Source organism: Jaculus jaculus, chromosome 6 (assembly GCF_020740685.1).
Source record: "Jaculus jaculus isolate mJacJac1 chromosome 6, mJacJac1.mat.Y.cur, whole genome shotgun sequence".
NCBI classification, from domain to species: domain Eukaryota; kingdom Metazoa; phylum Chordata; class Mammalia; order Rodentia; family Dipodidae; genus Jaculus; species Jaculus jaculus.
In genome coordinates this window covers 87,489,559-87,504,579 of record NC_059107.1, presented here as the reverse complement: position 1 = coordinate 87,504,579, position 15,021 = coordinate 87,489,559, and positions in this window count along the sequence as shown.

The window sequence follows — 15,021 nt, the reverse complement described above, 5'->3', positions numbered from 1 at the left end:
TCTTAGTTTCATGAGGTCCCAGTGGTTGAATGTTGATCTAATTCCCTGGGCTCCTGGTATCTTATTCAGGAAGTCTTTCTCTATGCCTATATCATGGAATGTTCTCTCTATTTTTTCTTCTAGATTTTTTTTAGAGTTTCAGGTCTTATACTGAGGTCCTTCATCCATTTGGAGTTGACTTCTACAGGGTAAGAGAAGTGAATCTAATTTCATTCTTCTGCATGTGGTTATCAAGTTTTTCCAGCACCATTTAGTACATTAGGTATTTTTTCTCCAGTGTGTATTTTTGGTCCCTTTGTCAAAGATGATGTAGCTGTAGCTGCTTCGATTTAGAGATGGATCTTATATTCTAATCCATTGATCTGTGTGTCTGTTTATATGCTAATACCATGCTGTTTTAGTTACTATGGCTTTGTATTGCATCTTGAAATCAAGTATGGTGATACCTCTAGACATTCTCTATCTGAGGCCTTATGTTCTTCTATATAAATTTTGAGACTACTTTCTTCTTTATATCCGTGAAGTACATTGCTGGGATTTTTATTGGAATTTCATTGAATTTGTATAATGCTTTTGGTAGTAGGTTGGCCACTTTCACAATGTTAATTCTTTCAGTCAATGAGTATGGGAGGTCTTTTCATGTTCTTGTATCGTCCTCAATGTCTTCCTTCAGTGCTTTTATGTTTTCTTTGCATAGATCTTTTACTTCCTTGGTTAGTGATATTCCAAGGTGTGGTAGTTTCAATGGATGGCCCATAATATATTTAGAATTTTATTACAGTTTTTAAGATAGATCTGCAGCCACCAGAAGGAGGAGATTTCACTATGGGTGGATCTTAGGGTCTAGCCCTAAGGTGTAGGGGTGGATCTGGAATTTCAGCCTAAAGATATGTAAAGTACCCAAGCTCTTTGCCTGTAGTTTCTGTAGTATACTTGTAGTGGCTGTGGCTTCTCTCTCTCTCTCTCTCTCTCTGCTTGGTCCTGTAAGAGGGGGCCAACTTCTTCCACCATTATAGAACTTACCCTGGATCTGTATTCTTCAATAAATATCCCTTTATCCATCATAGTGCCTGATTTGGAAGTTCATCTCAGGGACTTGAGGCTGTCTACTACAGGAATTGGTACTGAGAATGTGGGAGATGACTTTAACCATATGGAATTTGGTCTTTTGGAACTTTTGTATTGGAGGAATGGGCATGGACTTGGTATTTGCAACTGAAAATGCCTTCTGGAGTGGAAAGCCATGTATTATAGACTATTCTTGTGAGAGTTTGAAAATGCTAAGTGCAGATAAAATTGAACTAGGAGGCTTGGCTTACGAACTTTATAAGGGGAAGGAAGGATGGCAGAAAACCTTGTTGGAACTGGGCTACTGGAATAAGGGCTGGCTGTGTTCTCCTGTCTAGGCCCAGAGAGTTTGATCAAGGTTAAACTTGTAATGAGCTGATGTGTGTGACTAAAGATATTGAACTGAGAGATTTAAGATTTTAAGTTGGGAAAACTCAAGCAAGGCAAAATTACAGGTACTGAGACTGGTTTTAGGTTGCTGAAGCTGCTATTTCAAAACATTAGCAATCTCAAAGAAGCTAGATCAACTGCTTCACATGAAAACTATAGCAGGATGCCTGAGGAAAGACTATGATGGACATGCAAACTCTTTTGGAAAAGAGTTGACTGGAGAAGAAACCTGTTCTTCAAGGTTATGATTTATTTAGTCTCTGAATTAAGAATATGGATATGTTCTGCACCCCTGGTACTGATCTAGAAGCATCTAGAAGCATGAAAAATGCATGGAATGGGTCAAGAAGTGTGTACATGATTCCAGGAGCCACTTCTAAGATGTGGCATGAGGCAGAGTGTGATGATCCTGATAAGCCATTGGAAGATAGACTGTGGTTTGCATGTAGACCCAAAGATGTTTGGATATACCAAGTCTGTGCAAGGGCTACAATGTATGCTGCTGGACTGGGATGGAAGTTTTCCCTTGCTATTCAGTCCAGCTGGAGGGGTAGAATAGGAAAATCCAGAGAATGTTAGTCACTGATTGTATCGGACTTGCACTGCAGAAGTTGGGTGTTTGCCTGATGGTTGTTGAGTTTGCATTGTTCCAGTCTCTCCCTGTTATGCCTTATAGCAGTTGAAAATGTTTACCTTGTACCTTTATAAGTTGTGTACAACTCATTTGACTTTATAGGACTCCCAGCTAAGAGACAATCTTAAATTTCAGAGGACATTTGGGACTTTGGGACTATCTTAAGTTGGTGAAGGCTGTGATGCCTTTGAATTTTATAATATACAGTGTGAGGTGATTATGAATCTACTGGGGGCAGGGGTGGAATATGGTAGTTTGAATGTATAACTCCCAGTATATTCAGAATTTTATTACAGTTTGTAATTTAGATCTGCAGCTACCTGGCTTGAGGAGGTGTCTTTGTAGGTGGATCTTAGGGTCCAACCCTAAGGTGTGGGGTGGGTCTGGAATTCAAGTCTAAAGATATGCAAAGTGCCTGAGCTTTGCCTGAGTTTCTGAAGTGTGCTTGCTTATGGTGCCTTGTGCCCCCACCCCCTCTGTCTTTCTCTCTCCTTGGTCCTGTAAGAGGGGGCCAACTTCTTCCACCATTATGGAACTTTCCCTGGATCTGTATGCTTCAATAAAAATCCCAATTAATGATAGTGGGGTATTAAAGTCTCCTAATATTATTGTGTTGGCATTTATATCTGTTTTATTATCTAGTATTGTCTTGAGCTTTTATAAAGTTAGGTGCCCCTGTGTTTGGTGCATATAAATTTATGATTGTAATATCTTCTTGTTGAATTGTTCCTTTAATGAGTATGATGTGGCCTTCTTTATCTCTTTTGATTACTTTTGGTTCAAAGTCTATTTTGTCTGAAATCAATTTAGCCACTCTTACCCGTTTCTTGTTTCCATTTGCTTGGAATACCTTTTTCCATCCTTTCACTCTTAGGTGATTTTTACCTTTAATTGTAAGGTAGATTTCTTACAGACTGCAAATAGATAGGACCAGTTTTCTGATATGGCCTGTTAACCTATGTCTTTTGATTGGAAAGCTGAGCCCATTAACATTGAAAGTTACAATTGTGAGGTATGAGTTAATCCATCATGTTGAAAGTTTTGTGGAGATTGGTGTTTTCTTGGTTTTTTCGTGCTTTTCTGTCCATTCTACATTTTATTGTTTGTTTTTCTCTCTTCAGGTGTTTGTTGGTTTCTCTTCTGAGTGTGGAGTATTCCATGCAATATTCTCTGTAGGGATGGCTTGGTGCTCATGTAATCATACAGCTGGTTTATATCATAAAAGGTTTTTCTTTCCCCTTATAGCATGAGGGGTAATTTTTCTGGGTCCAGTAGTATGGGTTAACAGCCATGATCATGTAATTTTTGAAATACTCCACTCTAGAATCTTCTGACTCTAAGAGTTTCCATTGAAAAGTCTGATATAATTCTTACGGGCTTATTCCTGTATGCAATGAGCTGTTTTTTTCTTATAGTTTTCAGTATTCTCTCCTTATTTTCTGTGTTTAGTGTTTTATTATGTGATGTGGGGTATCTTTTCTCCATTTCTGTTTATTTGGTGTCCTATGAACCTCCTGTACCTGGACCAGCCTCTCTTTTGTAAGGCTGGGAAATTTTTCTTTAATAATTTTGTTGACAATATTCTCTATGATGTTTTCCTTTATTTCTTCCCCTTCTTATATGCCTGCCATCTAAATATGGTCTTTTTAAGGTTCCTAAAGTTCCCTTATGTTCGCACATAGTTTTGACCTTGATGGCGTTTTTAGAATCCCAGTCTAATTATTCCTTTCAGTCCTTGAGTTCCAATACTCTGTCCTTCATGTTGTCTAAATTGTTGGTGAGGCTTTCATAGGATCTTTTTAGGAGGGTTATTTCATTTTTGTTTTCTGCTATGCTTTTCTTCAGCATGTCCATCTCTTGTTTAAGTTCCATTTTAATTTCTTGATTTGACCTTTTTATTGTTTCTTCATTCCTGCATTTGGAATAAGATTGACCAATGAGCTCTATTGTTTGTCGATTCTCCTCAAATTCCTTTAGCCTTTTTAAAAAATCTTTTTAAAATTTGTCTTTGATTTCATTAAGCCATCTATGAAGTACTGTTTCCTGATTCTCTTTGGTTACCTTTAGCCATCAATTGAGTTGTATTTGTTGATTATTTTCCATGTCTTTTATCCATTCTTTGAGCGTTTTTGTTGTTGTTGCTTTTCTTCTAGTTCATTGAGCCAAACTTTGATTTATAGTTTGAGTTCTTTTTGCCACTTTTCTTCTGTTTCTTTCAGCCATTCTTAGAGTTTCTGTTTGATTACTTTTTGACTTATTTCTCCCCATTTCAACATCCATTTGTTCATGGTGGCATTAAGTTCATTTAAAATGCTTGCTAGCATTTAATTTTGGGCTTCTATGTCTTGGGTTTCCTCTAATCTTTCATTGGAAGCTTCCACTGTGGAATTGGGTAATCTTGGTGGGGATCCCTTTGCTGGGTGTTGTCGGTTTTTTTGTGGTGGTCTGACCATCTCAAGATCAGTTGTATTACTGAGGATTAAGCAATAGTAGCTTTTGTTCACAGTCTGAGTTAGGTGGCTAGGTTTAAATTGATCTTGGTCAGAATGGTGACCAGCCCTCACATGCAACTTCCTGCTCAGCCAACTCAGAATGCCAGATACATGCTTGTGACTGACCTTCAGTTGGATGGTCTCCACTCAGACCACAGCTGTCTTCTTCTTTATTAAAGGTAGGACAGAACCCAAAACTTTGGGATCATAAACTCTGGAGGGTCTCTCTTGAACCCAAAAATTCTCCATCAACAATGCCTGTGGGGATCTGGTCCACCTGGGAATAAGATGATGGGGCCTATTCTCACTGCAGATGAGTGTAGGGTCCCACCCATCCCACACCAACACTGGGGAACTTGGAGTCAGGGAACCAACAGCCAGGAAAACAGGAGCCCAGGCCTCCTAATGCTGCACAAACAGAGGGTTTTGCCTCCCCACAGCAGCTCAGGAGAACTGAAAGCCAAGGAACCAGGAGCGGGGCAACTGGAAGCCTAGGCTTTCTCACACAGCCCCTACATGTCCACAAATGTCAGTTATACTTTCAATCCAAACTGGCTCCCATGGTTGACCTTCCATGCCCTGGTCTGTCATGGTGGTGCTGCTGGCCCCTCCTGTGGTCTCCAGATCATACCTGTCTAGAGTCTGTAATCTGCAAAGCAGTCAGGATCGACTTTTGAGATGTGTCTGAAATACCTGATTGTGGTGCTCTCCTGCTAAAAACCTTATGCTCATTTACCATTTCCTAGGTAAGAAGGGATGAAATTTTATTAATAGACACACACACACACAGAGAGCAGTCTGAAATAATTACAAAAAAATCTCAGTTTAAGTGTCACTTTAAAATTTTTTGGATTATTTATTTATGCATGTGTGTTGGGTGGCATGTATGTCATGGCACATGTGTGGAGGTCAGAGAACAATTTCAAGGTGTCTGAGCTTCATCTTCTTTGAGACAAGGTCTCTTGCTGCTTGCTGCAAATGAACTTCCAGACTACATGGATTGTCAGACTAGTCCAGGAGCTTTGGATTCTTATGGCTCAGGCACATTTGGATCACAGTTGCTCGTGACTCTTTGCATCTGGCTTTACATGGGTGCTAGAGAATTGAACCAGGGTCAGCAAGCTTTGGTCAAGGTGATATAGTTTTTGCAAATATCTATCAATTATATATACTGATTTGTTCAGTGTTCATGAAGGTAAGAAGAGTGCTATGTGTTTGAACATTGACTTGTGACCCCTTAACACAGTATTTACCACAGGGCAGACGTTCAGTAGGTATTTGTAGAATGAGCACTTATTACTAGCAACAATCATTTGCAGTTTGCTTTGTAGCTAAATGAGAATGCCTTTATTTGGTGAGGAGTTGTAATGGTCTGAAAGATGTATGTGTTCTCATATTTCACACAAAGTCAAACATCAGACTGCCACAGGTCACTGTGGACAAGTCATCCAAACAGTCTGCTACTGTTTGCACCAGCAAGTAGGGGAGAAAAGATAGTCAAAGAATTGGCCTTAGAATTAAATCATGCAGGGTAAGTTTCCTTTGTTGGGCTTTTATCCAGAAGTCTCTCATTTCCTATTCTCTCTTTCTCCTCTCTTTCCTTCCTTCCATTTTTTTTTTTTTTGAGATTCTATCTTCTTAGACAGTCTCGATTGGACTTGAACATGTGATCCTCCTGCCTCAGTCTTCCACGTGATGAGACTACAGCCATGTTCCACCATACTTAGCTCACACCCTGGTTTTCTAGCACTCTCTTTTGCTAAGATCTCAAAACAATAGCTCTATCTGTGCCTTTTCCTCTACCCAAAGTGCCACTTTACTTTTTCTTGCTAATAATGTCCATTTTCTCAAAACTCTCCCTCTCACATTTTCTAATATGATCCTTTATGTTTCCTTAGAATTTTAATAGAAAGTTCATTTAGCATGGTGGCTCGTGCCATTAGTCCTAGAGCTCATATGGCTGTGATAGAAAGATTACCATGAGTTCAAGGCTAGCCTGGGCTATAGAGTGAGTTCCAGGTCAGCCTAAGCTAGAATAAGACTCTAAAAAAGACTAAATAAGACTCAAAAAAAAAGTAAAATAAATCAAAAGTTCACTCCCTATTGAAATTGTGTTTAGTCATACCTGGCTTTCTGGGTATGTTCCATTTGATGGCCTGGACATAGGATCATTTTGCTGGCTGTCATTCCTTTGTTTTTCCTGACACAAAGTGCCTTGTGCAAAGTTGGCAAGCATAATGGATTCAGTTGTTGTTGAATTAATTAATTAGTTAATTAATTCACTTATCATGGTTTGAGAGTAGACGTTCTAATCATGTCTGTCTCTGACAATTGTGTGTTTCAGCCAGGACTGTTTTAAACTGAAGAGGAACTCATGTTGACAGGTTATGATGCAGCTATTTTTAGTCTTATCTTGTCTGATTTGACACATAAACTCAATGTAGGATAGCTTTTTTATTTAAAAATATATTTGTAAGGAGAGAAAGAGAGAGAGAGAGAGAGAGGGAGAGAGAGAGAGAGAGAGAGAATGAAAATGAGCATGCTAGGGCTGCATCTGGAGTTTGTTTGAAGCTGCTGTCTAGAGTCTGTAATCTGCAAAGCAGTCAGGATCGACTTTTGAGATGTGTCTGAAATACCTGATTGTGGTGCTCTCCTGCTTCAAACAAACTCCAGATGCATGTACTATTTTGTGCATATCTAGGTTTACATGGGTACTGGGGAATTGAATCTGGGACTTTAGGCTTTGTAGGCATATACCGTAACTGTTGAGCCATCTCTCCAGCCCAACTTTTTTCTTTTAAAGCTTGTTTTTCTCACAGACACTACTACACTAAGATAGAAGAAGTATATTTTCTTAATTCATCTGTTAGAAGTGAACATGCCAAGAATACTTCAACAAATGACAGGAATAGTTCTACATCTGTTTAACAAATTGAATCCAGAGTTGAAAGCCTCTGCTTGCATATAAAAGAGTGAACAATATACCTGTAGGCTCATTGGAGAATTCTACTAAATATTAAAAAAAAACACAACTGTATATAAAGATCTTCCAGAAAATTGAAGAGGGAATATTTCCCAACTCATTTGTGAGATCAGCATGGTTCCTCATGAGAACCCATAATCATAAACGATTATCAAATCAAGTCTAGTAATACCTACAAAGATTGGTACAACATGATAAAGTAAGGCTTATTCTTGAAGTGCCAGGTTAATTCAAATGATTTTTACTATGTCAACAAGAAAGAAGCCATGTGGACATTGCAATAGGGGAAGAGAGAGGAGAGAGCAGTGACCCATGAAAGAAAGTCAAAACTCAACAAATGAAGCAGGTTGGAATGTCTTCTATCTAATATTGAGTGTCTACCAAAAGAACCTAAAACAAAACAAAAAGCCCCAAGAAGCAAAATTCACAATAATTGACTAAATATCATTCCTTTAAGGTCAGGACCAAGGAGAAATTTCTACTATTACTATACTTTAAAATATTTAAACAATTCTTCTAGCAAGTAAAACTAGTAAAATGAAAGGTGTACATTTTTAAATAAAGATGAACATTATTTGCATTCTCAAATGACATGGTTATCTACAAAGTAAATCCTAAAGACCCTTCTATCACACAACATCTAATTAATAAGTTTAGCAAACTTTCAGGATACAAAATCAACAACAAACTGGTTTAGATTTCTGTTTATTTGTAATATACAGCATATAACATATGTGCCTATTACTTAGAATGTTTTTAATAGCATTATTTAAAACAGCATCCAAAATATGTAATGCCTAAAAATAAACATAACAAAACATCTGCAAACAAAAAAAAAGGAGTACCTGAAACCTAAAACAACTTTGATGACAGAAATCAGATCTAATGAAACAGAAAACAACTGTCAGTACATCTGATGATTCAACATTCAAGACTAATTTGCACATTCAACACTATTTTCCCCAAGTTTACACATAGATTAAGTATAATATCATTAAAAATTCCAAGAAACAATTTGGAGAAATTAACAGAATCTAATTTTTATATGGAAAAGCAAAAGACCTAGATAGGAGGACTAACTTGCCTTTGAGACTTATATAGAGTTGTATTAATCCAGGCATCATGGTACTGGCAAAAAGACAGATGAACTGAAGAAGATGGAGAGTATAAATGGACTACCCAAACATTAGTACAGGAAGATTAGACTTCTCAGAGAGCAGTTCTGGAGGATTTAGATATCTGCGTATAAGATGTGAATTTTAAGCCATATAAAGATGGGCATTTATAAGGCAATTGAAAATTTATCAAAGATCTAACATTAAGAGTAAAATTATAAAATCATAAGAATACAGAAGGAAAAATCTATGTCATTGACAGGCAAAGATTTCTTAGAAAAGAATATAAAAAATAAGTATGATTCATGAAACAAAATTCAATTGTATTTCAGGGGCTGGAGAAATGGCTTCATGGTTAAAGCACTTGCCTACAAAGCCAAAGGACCCAGGTTCAATTCCCCAGTACCCACGTAAGCCAGATGCACAAGGGGGTACACGCATCTGGAGTTTGTTAGCAGAGGCTGGAGGCCCTGGCACACTCCCTCTCTCTCTCTCTCTCTCTCTCTTTCTCTCTCTCCCTACTCCTGCCTATTTCTCACTCTCTCAGATAAATAAGTAAAATAAAATATTTTTTAAAAATTTAATAGTATTTCAAAACAATTCAAAACTATGATTTTCCAAGCCAGGCATGGTGGTGCACACCTTTAATCCCAGCACTTGGGAAGCAGAGGTAGGAGGATCACTGTGAGTTTGAGGTCACCCTGATACTACATATTGAATATCAGGTCAGCCTGGGATAGAGTGAGACCCTTACTTGAAAAAATAAATAAAGCAAAACAAAATAAAATAAAACCACTATGATTTTTCCAAATAATACTGCAGAGAGAACAAAATGGTAAGTCAAACATAGACAGAAAAAGCTTCTGAAATTCTCATCTGATATAAGATTCATAACCAGATTATATACAGGAATCCCAGACCTCAATGTAAGGAAACAAATCAATTTAAAGTGAGAGAAAGATTAGAGCAAGACAAAGATTCATGTGGAAAACATGCATACAAGATGCTCACGGTATTAGTAGAGAAAAGTAAACAGAAAGCACTGTGACACCTGGCACCTGTGCAGTGGCCCACATAACGAGCTGACTAGCTAAGTGCTGGGGAGGGTGCTGAGTCACTGGAACTTTTGTGCATCCCTTGGTGAGAATACAAAATGTACAGCCACTTAGGGAAACAGCTCAACAATTTCTTTTTATACACACACTTGCTGTATGATTTGAAAACCCTTTGTTTAAGTATTTATCCAAAGAAAATGAATATATAGATGCACATAAAAAGCTGCACTTGAATGTTTAGAGCAGCTTTAGTTATCCTAAAGCTAGGAAGAATATTCGATGGGTAGATGAGTACATGGTGTCATATCCCTATAAACACAATGGAAGACTGTTCAGTGGTGAAAAGAATTGAACTACTAACACACTCATAGCATTGTTGAATTTAAGAGAAGGTTGCCAAATGAAAGAAATCAGATTCACAAGGATCCATCTGTATGATTTCATTTAGGGGACATTCCAGAAATGGCAGTCATAGAAATCTGATCTATAGGTGTCAGGTTGCCAGGGGCTGGATTGACATCGGGACACAATGGGTTCTTTAGAGATGATGAAAAGATTCTGTACCCTGATTGATGGTGGTCACATGACTTTATTAGCTTCCACACATACATCAAATTGTGTGTTTTAAAAGACAAATTTTAATTTTTTCATTGTTCTTCAGTTAAACGACTGGCACTTTGCAGCCTCCTAAAGAAAATGTGTGTGGATGAAATTACTACAGGATCCAAACCAGCTCAGGGAGGCTGTTCCAAGCTCTTCTGCTCCAGCTGCTCCCCCAAACACCATCCTACCTGGAGCTGGGCTTATGACCTGAGCAGGTGGGTTCAGGAGGGAAGGAAGAAACCACTTTCTAAGCATTAGCTCAATACTTTGGCTGGGAATCACAGCAATTAGAAAATAAAAAACCAGCTATCAAATTGAAACAGACCTACTTGACCTAGGTACTTCTAAATCAGACCGATTTGTAGTGGGCTAAGGCTATTTTCAGAAGGAATTATTATTCTTTCCAATATTCAGATTTCATTAAAAACATAAATCCTGTATAATTTTTACCCATGCCACACTGTGTACATCTCAAAAGCAATAGTCTTATCCTTAAGGTACAGGAAAATTTGCAGCAAGCCTTGCCAACAAAAATTTGCCAAAAACTGGTAGGGAGCTGTTGCACGGGAATGAAAAGTTGAGAAGGAGCACTGGAGATCCCCACAGCTCCCTTCATGGAACAGCTGTGAAATAGTTCTAAGCCAAAGCCCACAGTCTCTATGATCCTGGATGTTTACATTTTGGAAGATGTGCTTTTCCCATCAGGCAGTCTCAGTAGGAGAGCTCATCAAGCACACTCCACATTCATACTGCTAAATATTTCTGAAAAACCCAAAGAGCTGCACCAAGATGACAACTCCAAATATAGCATTTTAAACCATTTTTCATGGTGGTCAATAATGTCTTCTGTTCAGCTCTTGAGCACCAACGTTTTACCGGCCATGAGTGGAGGGCCTCCAGCCTTAGCATCTGGCATACAAATATATGACACTATATTCTGATATTTTCTTGGACTTCTATAATCAATCTTTTCCAGTTGTCAAACCTTGTGCCCCAGATTTTGATAGGAAAATATAACCATCCTATTGAGGTTAAATGATTAAAATGGTTTAATACCACCAAAAACTTTATACCAGTGCTCAACAGTTTAATTTTTACTGTAACAAGTCCATTGATTTGGCATTTTTATAAGACCAGTCAGGTGGTATTTAGTGACATGAACACATTGGGGAAATGTGATTGTATGAAAAACAAGTTTTAAAGGTATATATGAATAATAAGTACTGATACAACTACTGCTTATCTAAGAGTCAGATGCCTTCTCTCAAACTATTAGAGAGACTTTTACTAGAACTCCATTTGTCTGTATGTTTTTAACTTTTTCCTTGCTATGCTGAGAACTGGGTCCAGTATTTGTATACACTAGGCAAACATCTATCACTGAGCTACATTCCCCAGCTTTGTTAGTGTTTATTTTGACTTTGGCTTCTCCTATTAAAATAGGCTAAATTGAATCCCATATGGAAGACTTCCCATATGTAAAAATCAATATGCCTGAGTTTGATTCTTCATAAGTACAACTGGAATATATATATATATATATATAAAAAGATCCCACATTACAAGCTTTCCATATTTGAGTTCAGAGCCACGAGAAGAGAACACTTGAACTTTACCCCTCAAACCTCTTTTCTATCTTTACCACTGTCATGTTTAAGTTATTACTCATTTCTCTCCTTCATTTCCCAAATCTAACCTATTATGAGGTCTCCAATACATTTCAAATCTGTCACTTTTTTTTTTTTTTTTACATCTATGGTACTACTCCAAACTGCCATCCCTAATCTTCAGCAAGGGTTGACACCCTTATTTGGTAAAGACCCAGATCCTAATTTGGCTGCAAAGGCCATATGTCTTCTTGGCATGGCTTAACTTTGCTGTGCCACACAAAAGCATCTGGAGATGATGCAGGAACCCTGACTGTGTGGCTGAGTTCTAATGCAATTTTATTTGCCAAAGCCAGTCTTTGAGAGTAGCTTGCTAACTCCTGATCTAGACCATTATAATCAACTTCTTTCTTCCCTCATTTAATTCTTTTTTTTTTTTTTTTTTTTTTTTTTTGGTTTTCTTGAGGTAGGGTCTCATTCTAGCTCAGGCTGACCTGGAATTCACTATGTAGTCTAAGGGTAGCCTTGAACTCACAACGATCCTCCTACCTCTGCCTCCCAAGTGCTGGGATTAAAGGCATGTACCACCACACCTGGACCTCATTTAATTCTTTATAAATCCACCAGAATGGTCTCTTTATAACTGAAATTTGATCATACCACATTTACTGAAGGCTTTCCACCACTCTAAGGTCTGGAATTCTTACCATGGCCAAAGGCCCTGTGTTTTCTGATATTACGTAGCACTAGCCTCATAAAGCATCTCTCTCTTCAGTCTCTAAAAGTCATCCTCAGACTGTCCTTTGTCCCTGATATGTTCTCTCCCATTGTTACTCTCCAGTTAACTCCTACTTATGCTCCAAGGCTCAGTTTATGTGTCATTTATTTTAAAGTAATTTCTTTGACCACCGTGTTCATTCAGAGTTGTTACCCGATAATAACCTCTTTCATAGAAATTGAAACTAAATAGTTCTAATTGTAACTAATAGTTGTACTTATTTGTCTAATACTTATCCCCAAAACAAGCGACCACTCTGTTTACTGCTATAGCTCCTTGATCCTGCATAGTGCGCAGTACCCAGCACATGTATAGATTACCAGTGCAACTAGCTACAAAGAACAAAACTTGATTGCAACATTTGAAAAAGTGGAGATTTATTTATTTTTTAATTAGTTTATTTATTTATTTATTTATTTGAGAGCAACAGAGGAAGAAAGAGGGACAGAGAGAGAGAGAGAGAAAGAGAGAAAGAGAATGGGTGCATCAGGGCCTCCAGCCACTGCAAACAAACTCCAGATGCATGTGTCACCTTGTGCATCTGGCTTATGTGGGTACTGGGGAATTAAGCTTCAAACCAGTGTCCTTAGGCTTCCCAGGCAAGTGCTTAACCTCTAAGCCATCACTCCAGCCCCCAAGATGTATTTTTATTACTTAGGAAAAAGGTTGAAGATAGGCAGTCCAGAGGTAGAACAGTACCTCTATAGTGTCATTAGGTCTCACAGAGCCATCTCTTTTTCAACTTTGTATCTTTACAGTTGTAAGATAGTAGCCATGACTTCAGTTCCAGACTGCTCAAAGATATTGACAGATGAGTAGCAGAATTAAAACAAACCAAAACAATACAATTCTCCCCTTTCTATTTCATCATCTATACTTGGCAATATAACCTTCTCTAGCTGCCAGTGAATGAGGGAGGCTATATTTTATAGAGCATGCCAACATTTTGAAAGAGATGGGATTGTATTAGTAAGCAGTAAAAGAACAACGACTTTCTGATATTGACCCTAGTAGGCAGGTTCACTAAATATTTTTTGAATAAGCAAATGAAGTCCCCAAAACTAACTTGAAACTAAAACAATTTTAATGAATTAAAAGACGGAATGCTATGGTATGTGAACCTCTATCAGTTTCCTTCTTATTTTAACAAATGTTGCTCTCCTGCTTAATTTTATTGCCTTCATTTGCTGTAACTGTTTTCAAGGTTCAGAATGGGCCAAATCCAAATTTGCAATACTTTCTCATGATTGCAGCTTTGGCTCCTGCAGGCATTTTCAAACAATGCTATGCTAGAATGGCTTTACTACTATGTGCATTTTAAAACATTATTTTCTTTTGAAATACCTTATTACAAAATTATAATATATAAATATTTTAGCAGTAATAACATGGATAATAGTCCTTAATGGCCTGATCTGCCTATGGGCTTTGGGTTTAGGATCTGGTATTACTTTCCAACAACACTATAAAAATCTGATTTTATGTTGCCCTGCTGTGAACATCTTCAAGTCACATAGCAGAAGGGATGCTCTTGTCTTATTTAATTTTTTAATAGCTCCCTAACCTATATTCAGAAGATTCTATATATAAAACGTAACCAGGAGACAGTCTTAAGAACAAAATCATCCAATCTTCTACTGTTTTTCTTTCAGTGTAAACTTTTTTTTTTCAGTTCTTATTCCATTTAGGAAAGTGAAAATTGGATTTTTCTCAAGTGCTAAAGAATTGGAGCAAAGATGTGTTTTTAAGATTGAAGTACAACATTAAGAATTTTACAGTGCTTAATAACACTTGTCATCTGAGATACTTAAACCATTTCACAAGCATTGGCCAGTGAGGACTGGCTGAGCTGCTCAGTACCCTGGCCTCTTTTTTTGGTCAGCACATCCTGGCTTCCTTTTGGGGAGTCATTTCTCTTAAATATGAAACTTGGTAGGATTGCCAGCATCCAAACCAAAAGCTGGACCTCTCTTAAGGCTTTGAACCACATCTGTGGTTGGAATTCATTTATCAGACCACTTCTGGCAAGTGAGGACATTCAGAAGCTGACCTAGTTCCTTCTGTGATCTGATGTTAAGCTCCTTTTAATTTTGAGAGCTGGTTTATATCCTATCAACAAATTCTTTTTCTCTTGACTGCAGTTACTGCAATCAAAGATCTTTGGTGGTCCAATCTTCTAGGCTAGAATACAAATTTCATGATGCAGGGGCTCTGGAAGACCTGTTTAGGACCACACAGAACCCTTTCTTGATTCACAAATGCCTAATTTTATTTGAGTGGAGATATGACCAGCTGG